We start from the raw sequence: 12,108 nt of genomic DNA, 5'->3' as shown, positions 1-12,108 counted from the left end.
CAGGAGGTGGGGTTGCTGAACACGCTTTCTCCTCCCCTCGCGTCTCTCTTAAGGAGGTTCGCCGGCAGCCTTGGATGCTCTGCCGAGACGCGAAGACAGGACACCGGAGTCGGTGTTGGCCAGCCACTGGTGGGTCCAAAACACTGGAGGTGTCGAACGGAGAGCTACGGCGTGGGGCTACACAAGTGATGCTTACCTTCCCCAGAGCCAGGAGCAGCCAGGTTAAACAAAATCGAAGCGACTTTGCCGGTGGTAAATAGTTTGTCGGGACTGCAATGCTTTGCAGGAATGTGCCCATTTCATTGTGTTAAAAAATCTAACATGCAAAGTTTAAAGAAAATATTCCAATTTGTTCCAACATATTCCAAACTTATTCTCAACATCAGCTTCTTGCTGCATGACAATTGTATTAATGCCACGATTCTCAGCTTTGTTCCTCTGGGCGTGTGATACCATTTCACCTCAATAGACTGTGTGCAAATGTTGGATTTTTTGTTGCTGTCAATTTGGAACAAAGGAAGTTTCAGAAATAGAAGTTTCCTGCAGAAAAATAGGTCCTACCAGCCCAAACACAAACGTTCCCCAAGAAATACGAAGCTGTAGGCTGATAACTGAGAACATGGCATGTTCACCATGCTTCCTTCCCAAAAGGAGGTCAGAAGCAAGAGGTAACCGCTGCCATCTCTCGCCTGTCACCTTTGAGAAAAGACAGAGGCACCTCTCATGGAGTTGATTACCAAAAACAAGCACAACCTGCACCACTGCTGGTCTCGAAGGAACAACCAACCTGTATGTAAAACCTTGCTGTATGATGTATCGAGCACCTCGCCTAGCAGGGTCAAGTCAACATACGTGTATGCAGCAGCAGTTAGCTCACAACCCCTGCCTTGCCACGAAGTACCAGAAGTAGTTGCCCAAAGATTCTCTCTGAAGACTGTGTTTTTATCCTCTTGCCTTCCTCAAATTTAAATGTAATCACTGCAGACTGAGATCTGTCCCACGAAAATTGAGATCCTGTGCTGCTGCCCGTCCCTAACGCACACCTTTGCAGCAAGCAGCCCATGGCCTCCTGGAAAATCATACTTTTGCCTTTGCAATTCTGATGGTTGAGGGATCATTACAATTATGTCTAAGCCTCCTGCGGCAGCTGACAGCTTGAAGCTGAAGTCTTATTTAAACTGCTCCTATTCAGCACAGCTCTGAAACAAAGATGAGTGCTTAAATATCAGGATTGCTTAACTAATGATAATGCTTGCCAGAGCTCTGGCAGACGTGTGAGTGCCACGGAGCCTCCCAGCTCTCCGCAGTGCCAAACCCGTCCCACATGTTCCCTGCCCGAATGCCACAGCATCCTGCACCCCCTCAACTTCCACCGTGGGATGTGAGTCTAAGATAAAAAACTAGAAACACGAAGGCTGTGTATAATAAACCACACTTTGTATCAAAAAATACAAACAAAAAAACCCACATCCGTTGCATGCTATTCTACTTTTATTATTTACACACCAAAATATATCTTCACCCCTCTGTAAGTAATAACACATGAAGCTGCAGCACACGGTGCTTAGCTGACCACAAAGGAGCAGTGCTACAAGCCAAGGAGCTGCCAACACAATGTGAGCTCCTTTTTCCATAGTATGTGTAGGCTACAACATTTAGAGGCTAGATGTATGCTGGAAAATCCCTTGCGGCAAAGGAGTATCAGGAAACGGTTCAGAAACACTCATATCACCCAAAACCACTCTTCCCAGTGGAGGTATTACTGGCATGACAGTGTTTTGGCTCCAACAGGCTCCAAAGCGTAGCTCCTGCCTATCTGGGATTACACGATCAAAAGGACTTGGAGCACTCATTTCGTAATACAAGAGCAGAAAAGAGATATGATTAAGTCTTTTAGAAACAGCAAGTGGAAGCGAACCCTGGAGAAACCACATCAGTAAGAAGGCAGCAACAGTCTAAATATATTTATGGACAGCTTACGCTCAATATTAAATAGTTCAGCCATCAGAGAAGCAAGTCTCTAGAAGGGACTTATAAAGCCACAGTGGAGGAAAAATAGCCAGACAAACCCTTGTGGCCTAGGAGGCCATTTCCAGTCTCGTGTTCATAAAGCCTGGTCTCTCTCAGACGGATTGCTTTATTTTACCTCTCGGTGCTGATCCCAGCCATTTTCCCAGATGCCTACAATTCCAGCAGAAATGCAGGGCTGATGTTTTACCCTGCAGAACAAGGGCTCAGGAGAAGCGGAGGGATGCCGAAGAGCTGCCCAGAAAGCCTGGGGACCAAGCCAGTTACAAAAGGTTTCCCTTCGGAGAGGTGATCTGGCAAAACACTGGCACCATGACAGACCAAAGCCTTCTACCAAATCATCCCTGAACCTTCTGCATTATCTCAGCCCGTTGTAACATACCATCCTTCCCCCCTCTGCTTCCTCGTGCCTGATTTTGGCAGCAATACTTAAATCAGTGTTTGTGAAGGGATCATTTATCACTGTGAAAGCACCTACGGGGTCAGGCTTCAGGCTGCAGTGCCACCAAGGGAACCAACAGGAGGAGCAGGGGGGTTGGAAGCAGCAGTTCTTTTTCCACAAAAATATTTTGCCGGCTGCCAAACAATACATGGAAGTAGCAGTATAATGGAGCCCAAGCCAAACGTTGAGTGCTTTTGACCCTTCCTCTCAACTCTGAAGGGCTTGATTCAAAGCCTGATCTTTAGATTATCTAACTCCAACCTTCTCTTCTCCAGGCCGAACAACCCCAACTCTCTCAGCTTATCTTCATAGCAGAGGTGCCCCAGCCCTCTGATCATCCTTGTGGCTTGTTTCGGGCCTCCTCCAACAGCTCCCTGTCCTTCTTGTGCTGGGGTCCCAGAGCTGAGTGCAGGGCTCCAGGTGGGGTCTCATGAGAGCAGAGCAGAGGGGACAATCCCCTCCCTCGCCCTGCTGCCCACGCTGCTTTTGGTGCAGCCCAGGGTACGGGGGGCTTTCTGGGCTGCAGACACACCTTGCCAGACTGTAATGGCCCCATCTCCACCTGTATTCCTGAATCTTACTCTGGAAATGTTTCCCAAGAAGTGTGCAACCAACCATTGCTACTCAGGTATCAAGCCAGCAGCCATCCACTGTAAAAGAGCAGCTTGTAGCTGTTGTTCAACAGATATAGCTTCATTTTTTTATTATTATTTTTTAAAGCAAATAAAATATTTACATACAGTACCACTAAAATAGAAAAAGCAAAAAACACCTAATGAGCTGCTGTGGTGTAACCCGGCCAGCAGCTCAGCACCATGCAGCCGTTCGCTCACCCTCCCCCCTCCCTCTCTGGGATGGGGGAGAGAAACAGGAAAATGAAGCCTGTGGGTTGAGATAGAGACATTTTATTAGGACAGAAAAGAAAGGAAAATAATAATAATAATAGTACTACTAATAATACTGTGTACAAAACAAGTGATGCACAATGCAATTGCTCACCACCCGCTCACCGATGCCCAGCCCAGCCCCAAGCAGCCGGTCCCCCCACCCCAGCCAGCCCCCCATATAATTGTCCAGCATGACCCCATATGATGTGAAATACCCCTTTGGCCAGTTGGGGTCAGCTGTCCTGGCTCTGTTCCCCCCCAGCTCCTGCTGCACCCCTAGCCTGCCCGCTAGCAGGACAGAGCAAGAAGCTGAGAAGTCCTTGGCTTGGTGTAAACACTGCTCTGCAACAATTAAACATCAGTGTGGTATCAACATTATTCTCATCCTAAAACCCAAACACGGCACCATACCAGCTACTAGGAGGAAAACTAACTCCAACCTAACTGAAATGATGATGAGCTCACTATCCCCAAGAGATCAGTGAGGATGTTTTCTCTTCAAACTCTAAGCCCCAAAAGCAGCAGATGAGCCTTTGTCTCATTCTAGCAGTCGATCACCCATGAGGGTTTGGGAATCACTTCACGCTTCCATGCAAGGACAGGCACGCATACACGGACAGGTGAAGACAGGCAGGTGCCTCTGTCTGCAATGACCCTGAAAGAGCTTGACGTGGGTGCAGGTACTGCTGCACTAGCTGAGCAACATTTATGAGCTCTGACACATTTATCTGCTGCTTAAAGGCATGTGCTGGGGCACAGATGTCCTACACAGGCAGATGGGTTGCTGGATCTGATAAACACAAATCGGGAGTCTTTGCCCTGAACACATCTGCATGATCTAAGCATGCCCCAAAGTATTTTTGCACATCCAGGATGTAGCCCTGCTCTGAATTAAGCCATTGCTGACTTCCAGAAAGGCTTAGGCTCTTCAGTCTTAGCCTCTAGTGCTGGACAGGGAATCAACTCGGCTTTCAAAACTCTGCCTTTCCAACTGCTCGCACAAGGAGGGTAGGCTGATGTCGCTGGTCTGCACAGATCAAATTTGGAGCACGATTGCTTCAGTTGGTTACAGCGTGCCTCATTTCAGCCATTAGGACACACGGCTCCGTGCTGACTGCCAGCAAAGCATTTCTACATGCCAGGTGCACCCTGAGAGCTCGTGGGACTCCATGCTGCCAACAGTTTTCTTGCAGACTGCTTTGGCTAGCAAGATTTACCTCTCTTACTCAGACAGAAAGGCTGCTTCTTTTTTTCAGGAGCAGCTAAAGTAAACTTAGAGCAGCTTGTTCCCTTCCCAGGTCGTCCCCCCTCATTGCGCCGCTCAGTTCTGTGTGTGCTGGCACTGTGAGCTGGTTCAGGAAAGTGACTGGTTATATTTCACCTGGACGAGATAAATCTTCTACCTAAAGCAGCCCTGCAGACAGAGCTGAGTCAGTACAGCAAAGGTAGCTACAAGCAGGAGGAAAACATCTCAGCTTTGCCATCAAGACAAGTGTCCATGAAACCATATCCCTAGTACTGTTTCTGCATATAAAAATGCAGCTGTGGTGATGTGGCGCTTCCCAGTCCACTGTACAAGGCAGAAATCTGCTGACTGAAGGTAATCGTCAGATTCTTCTGCAAGATCAGCGGCTGCTCACTGTGTGCGCTCACCAGCATGTTTAAGATTATAGCTTTCGTGAGTTGTGATGGGAAAGATTTTAATTGAAAGAACAGAAAGAAAGAAAAGAGATGGTAACTTCTTGTTACTTGACACTGAGATATCCAAATCAGGTGTGTACAAAAGTGAGCCTGGACAAAAGTGAGTCCTTCCCTCTGGCAGAATCAGAGAATCATAGAATGGTTTGGGTTGGAAGGGACCTTAATAATACTCTAATTCCAGCCCCCTGCCCTGGGCAAGGACCCCCCCACCAGCCCAGACTGCCCCCAGCCCCATCCAGCCTGGCCTTGGGCACTGCCAGGGATGGGGCACCCACAGCTCCTCTGGGCAGCCTGGGCCAGGGCCTCACCACCCTCTGAATGAAGAATTTCTTCCTAATATCTAATCTAAACCTACCCTCTTTTAGTTTAAAGCCATTCCCCTTTGTCCTGTCACCGCATTCCCACCGCACTCTACCCCCTGACACAGTCCCTCCCCAGCTCTCCTGCAGCCCCCTTCAGGCACTGGCAGGCCGCTGAGAGGTCTCCCCAGAGCCTTCTCCTCTCCAGGCTGAACTTGTGACTTCCTCTGGACCCGCTCCAACAGCTTTTGAAGACACCCTGCCACTACCTTTAGAGGTCCCCTCCTGGGCTCCGCAGCACACCGTGGTCACTGCCAGGCTCAGTGGAGCTGCCACGCGTCCTGGACCGGCGGTGGTTCAGCAGGAGCCGGGATCTCAGAGCCCTGCTTCTCACCCAGCCCTTTAGAGACGTTCAGGGTGGACCCACTTCAGTCGAAGTGATTCAAATCAATTTTAATCGTATTTGAGAATCAGCAAGCAGGAAATCTTGTTTGAGGTCCTTGATTTTAATCTGGTTTTGTATTGGTTTCTCTGAGAGGGTGAGTCTCAGAGGCTCGCAGGAATGAAGACCTGTCTATTTGCAACCGAACACAGCTCAATGTTTTCCTTCTCAGCAATAAAGGCGTAAAATTATGTGTACTTAAGCAATTCTACAGCTGATACAAATGAGAAATCTGAATGCATCCGGGATGTTAAACATACCGTTTCTACTTAGTAGGTTATTTGTTGCTTGCGTACACCCCCTTGAAGGTGATCCAAATGCAATTAGAGATAAATAGAAAAAAGAATGATGTCTTTATGTGCTAAATCAAATGAACAAACATGGCTTGAACAGGCTTTGAGAATGCATAAAGGCACATGAGACAAAACAAAAAAAAAAAAAGAAAAAAAAAACTTTTTATTCTACTGAACTGAATCAACTGTTGAATTCAATATGCAGTTTGGGGACAAATAGCATTTTCTGGGTATAAAGTCAAAGCTTCAGAGACGCCTTTCTTATCGACCTAGTTCAGTTTGTAACTTGATTATGAGGAACCAGTCAGGTAGGGGGAAAAAATCTACTGCTTATTTTCTATGAGAATCACTTTTCACACAAGGCCTGCAGAACAACCTCAGCATAGCAGTGCTGGGTGCCTGTATTTTGCCAAGCGCGCGCTTTACATCACTTCCGAACTTCAACAGATGTTCACAGATTTAATACTTTTGTTTTACAGCAGACAAAGGGCTTAAAGATTCTCTTACCTACTCTACATTAAAACTTGCACTAAAAGTTCCCTTTAAAATTCCAGAAATTTCACCTTCGAGTGCAGTATCCCACAGCTTGTGTGGATTAAAAACACCAGCAGTACGCCAGCCAACTCAAATCTGAAGTCACCCAGCAGCAAGTAGGAGGTTGATCAGTGAAACTAGAATTAGGTGAAGTGTTTTCAAAGAATGAAGTCAAAGTACAAAAACCCAAGTTCTGGGGAAGAGAGGTATCTCATTCGAGTGACTGGTTTCGGCTGAAGTGTGCGGAGGAAGTTTCATACCCAACCAGATGGTTCAATAATGGCAAGTGAATGGTTAGTTGTTCTAAGGAAGGGAGTCAGTGCTGCTTGACGTTGTCAAACGTGGTAAGGACAATTTGAAAAAACCACATACACGGTCAGAGCACACGTTTAATAGCACCGGAGAGCAGCAAGCAGCGTGCACCCTCCCAGGCAGTGAGTACTGCCAGCTGCTGCAGCTTTCCAGTACAGCCAAGACACCTGGAGGAGTGATGCTGACCTTGAGCTATCAGAGAAAAATCAGCTTCACACAGACCTGCACAGGGTCTGTGCCCCATATCTTGTGCGTTCTCCCAAAGAATATTTACACAAAATGTCTGATTTCTCATTTCCTGGTAACCATACACCAGTCTCCCTGAACAGAAGCCAACACAGCACAACATTTCTTGCTGGCACTGACACACGTACAGCATTTTGTTAGGAGAAATACATCTTTGTGATTTCATGAGAATTTCACTTCTAGAAGAAGCCATGAGATCAGGCCACTGCAGCGTGTGAGACTGATTAAGTAATTTACATAAATTATCACTTAGCCTTGCAGAAACTCATGTCATAGAGCTGTTAATGGTAGTTTTAGTCCAGAAGCAGAGGCCAAGGAAGTTATTGTTATTAAACAGAATTTTGATGGTGACATTAAGCCCCCCACCAGAAAGATGCATAAGGGAGTAGGTGGCATGCTGACCTCAGACCCAGGGAGCAGCATGGCAGTGGAGAAGCTGTGGATCTCAGCACAAACCAGGATTCGAGTTTCCTTTCCAAGGAGTCTCCCAGAGGCTCCCATGCTTCACAGCTGTCCTCACAAGCAGGTCAGCTGATGTAAAAGCATCAGAAAGACATAGTAGAAATTTCAAAGAAGAAAGCTTGAACTCAGAAGGGGTCACAAGCATCTCAGAAGAGTGATTTAGGCTGTCATTTTGATTGCAGAGATCTTTCTAAACACAAGCATGACTACACTGAGGTTTTAACAGAATTATAGCTAAGCTCTGTTCCTGGTTTGCACATGAGTGAGAAAGCAGCTGTTTGCTCCATCTGCACAGGCAGTAGGCAGGCAATTAAAACCACTCTCTTTCCTCCACTGATTCTGGCTGGTGCCATCTCTTTCTCCTCATTTTCCTCAGTGAGCAACTCCACACGGATTCGACCACATCTAGTGGCTCCAATTCAAAAACATGTAGGTAACAGAAAGTCATATGACTTTTATCAGTTCCAGCAGAGCACTTTGTTCTCTGTTTCAAAGAGCATTTACACTAATATCCGTAGCTGTGTCATGGTTCCAGACAAGACAGTCTCTTCAAACACCCAGCAAGTGCTGGCTGCATCCCCAGACAGGTGCTGGCTGCCATTCACCTCGTCCTTTAGCACTCGCTCCCATCGTTTGCTCAGAAGCCCAGTTAAACAGGGGCCCACCCTGGGATCACCCTCAGCATATGACCTCCAGGGTAGTCAGAAGACACTAACTGGAAAGAGAAAGCCTGCCTGAAAATACATTAGCCATATCCTTTCCTGCCTCAGCAGAGAACAGACGTCTGCAAGAGCCTAGGATTCAAGAGCCTCGGATTCAGCTTCATCAGCTGTTTGCTGCTGCTGCACAGGAACATGGCTTGGAGGAACAAGTACTCCTTGCTCTCAGCTTGGAAGAAGCCTAGTTTAATTCTAGGATTAGTCACTGGCAGGAAAGGGATGCTGAGCCAACCGTAGTGTCAGCTGCACTCTGAGCTTTGCAGCTGCAAGCATCACTCTTGCTTATCCCACTTTGCCAGAAGAATTGGGAGATAAAGGCTCTTTTCTTTGATGAACACTCAAAACAGCCTTAAGAGCCACAATATCAGTAAGGAAAGAAAGCCCCACGCAGTCAGTATTGCAAGATTTGTAGTGACACAGTCTGCAAGCAGGAACAAGAGTGCTTCAGTTTTAACAGGCAGCTACAGTCTCCATGCAACTGGTGATCTCAGGGAGGGCTATCGTCACAGCGAGCGGACTCCCACAGTACTAGCTCAGTCTGATTTATCTTGGAAGGGGACGGATTCCTCCTGAAATTCCTCCTTTCGTTTCCTACAGGGTTTAAGGCCTGGAGAAGTCCATTACTATGCCCATCGGTGGCTGTGATGCACCCAGGTAGAGCAGAATTAATCGGCCCCATGCCTCACACCAAAGGGAGGAGCAGTTTAGGTGTAGATGACTCTCTGCTACCACTTTCCTTTGCTATATTCAGGCTAGACACTCGCTGTTTCAGTTCAAAACCTTCACCAAAAAGAAGGGTGAGGGGTGAGAACATCTCCATTTAACACTGTCAACATAGCTTGCAAATTTAGGCAGAGACTTTTGGTATACAGAAGCTTAGCGGTCAAGTCCAGATACCAACCAGAAACCATAGTGAGGAGGAAAACTGCTGGCAACATCCAGCTCTTGCTCCCTTCTGTCCAAGTGCATTCTTTCCTAGGCTTTGAGAGTTCCTCTTGGGGCTGGACAGAAGCATAGACATTGGGAGGGTGACAAAAACAGTAACTTTTTCCTTTCTTTCTCTAGTTTTACTGCTTGAGCGCAGCATGCAATAACAGCGCTTTGCCATATTGCTGATCTCCAGAAGCACAATACAGAAAACCACTTCAGCCCCTCGGCATGCTAATGAAGCTACAAATAGCTCCTCTCTGAGCAAGCGCTGCAGCATTCGGAGACTTAGCCGGTGACGCTTTTTACAATGCAGTTTTAAGCCACCTACCCTGCTGAGTAACCCTACTGAAGAAGGAGAGCACTCGACCCCTTGCACTCGCCCTAAAGCCGGCTGCTGTGCTTGGCACCTTCTGAGGGGGCAGCACCACCACTTCACGGGGTGCCCAAGGTGCCCGAGCTGCTGCTGCAGATGATGTCCGGCGTGCTCAGCGCTCCTCTGCGCTCCCTTGCAATGCTGCCTTTTCGAACAGGGGTACAGAGAGCTGCAGCAGCACAAAACCTGGTAACTCACACATGTCAGATGCAGCAGCTGTCGCATCGGGGACCTGCCTGCATCTCTGAGATAGGTACGGACACCACGTGCTGAAGGAGCTGCAGACAGACCTCGGCGCTGTCCTCGGGTGGAAGAAGGGGCCAATTCAAGACAACTCACCAAGTCACAAGTGGGGAAAGCAGCAGCTTTTATAGATCAGGGGTAAAAAATGGCCAAGCTTTACATACAGAGAGGACTGCACGCAGTAACACAGAAGGAGCTGGGGCAGGAGACCTCATGTCACCCAGCCACCACATAACCACTTAGCAGCTCTTTCCACCCGTGTGCATCAGCACCACCACCCTCCACGACACTCACTTTACTCTCTGCTGTTTTGCCCTCATGGTGCCCGAATTGCTGTTACAGTACCCAGGGCAGACACGAGATGCTGGCCATGCAGCAGGAAACCCCCAAGGCCCAGCCTGGTCACCAAACCCCTGCCAACACCTCCCTGTCCTCCACCAGGCTCTTCTTTGCAAGCCAGACGTGCACAGTGTTCAGTTACTGGCTGCAAGCACCACCTCCCACTAGAGGCAGGCCGTGACCCACGCAGAAAAATGAAGCATTTCAGCCAGCAGCAAGAGAGCAACTGGAATTTGGCAGGGCTGGGTGCCATTTGCTGCCTTCCTGAAAGAAGCACGGGCTGCAGTCCGTTGTTGCCACCTGGTGGCAACAGCTAAAAGCAAACCAGGTTTGCTTCAGAAACGCACCCGCCAGTCCCTAGAGCTGCCAGGCGGCTTGCTTCGCCTAGCAAGGGCATCGGAGTGACTCTCCTGCCTCTGCTGCACTCTGCGAGGGGGGAACAGGGTGGAAAGCCCTGCGGTGCCGCAGGCTGAGCCAGCCCCAGCACCTGGACAACAGCACCAGGCTGGTGTGCTTATCTCAAACCCGAAGGGGCTGCCACACACTGCAGGGACTGGAGGACATCCGTATCAAACCGTGCTGTACCACTCTGCTGTTATCCCAGAATCACGGGATGGCTGAGGTGGAGGCACCTCTGGGTCCACCCCGTCCAACTCCAACAGAAGAAAATCCGTTGGTGCTTGAACCAAGCACAAACAGCTTCTTGAAAGAGCTTCATAAGCCAGAGCAGTTAAGATCTTGAGTTAAGCGCTTGAGTCCTTTCTTCACGATTTGTTTTGGCCCCAAATATTTACACCACAAGGCACGTCTGCAAAGGCACTGGACACTGTTTACTCACTAGCAGTCTTCGCTTTTTTCAGTTGACTGGGCTCCAAGACTGACCATCCTAAAGGGGTCTTACCATGCTTCTTAACAGCCCCCCACCCCCCAATTATTGTCTGACCCTCGGAGCATTGCAATAGCTGAAGATATATGAATACAACTGCAGCACCTTTATCTTCAAGTCGGGAAGCAGCTCTGAGTTGTCTCAATGAAGAATTTCTTGTTCTCCAAATCACCTGGTGAAGGGCACTGAACACTGGGAGAGGAGGCTGTAGGACCCCTTGTGATGCAGTCAATGCTTCTAACAAAAAGTAAAAGCTGTGCTACTTTGGTTGAACAGGAACACATCAGTCACGAAGTTCCTTGTAGCAACTATTCACACCCTTCTCTGGACTCCCCAGAAACATAACCAGCTGTATCAGCTACTGGACAAGAGTTTGAAATGCCTGAGTAGAGATTTCTCTGTTGTGAGAGACATGGGTTATCTGAAGCAGTGTCAGCAGAGTACGAGTTTTCTGAAATAATTACTTTGTATAGAGCGCATTAAGCAATTTTATTAGCACGTTACAAGGGCAGGTTATTTTCCTCAACCTACCCTTAAGTGCCAGTAGCCTCAAATGGAGAAAAACTTAAGTACATACTAGAAGTGACTGACTGAAGTACATACATACAGCCCAGAAGCAGATGTGCAAGTGTCAACATCATAGCTATAACCCAGGAAAATTATTGTGTTTTGAAAACTTTCTCCTGGATGATCTAGAGATGAAAGCTCTAGATGTCATTCCAAAATAATAAAATAATGACCCCCTCGTCCCCCACAAAAGCTTGTGTTCTGCAGACAAGAACAGAGCAGGCTTCAGGGTCAGGAAGAGCTTGACTTAGGAACGGGGGCTGCAGCGTGGCTTGTTTCTAAGCGGCTTTCAGAACTAGGGTGGATGTTTTGCTTTCATTTTGTTTAGCAGAAGACTTGTTTAAATACTTCTGTCACCAGCTTTTGACCTAGTTTCTCTTAATTCTGGATGTTCATCCCTCTGCT

This window comes from Anser cygnoides, chromosome 9, assembly GCF_040182565.1.
Source record: "Anser cygnoides isolate HZ-2024a breed goose chromosome 9, Taihu_goose_T2T_genome, whole genome shotgun sequence".
NCBI lineage: Eukaryota > Metazoa > Chordata > Aves > Anseriformes > Anatidae > Anser > Anser cygnoides.
Note: the sequence above shows the minus strand (reverse complement) of the source record.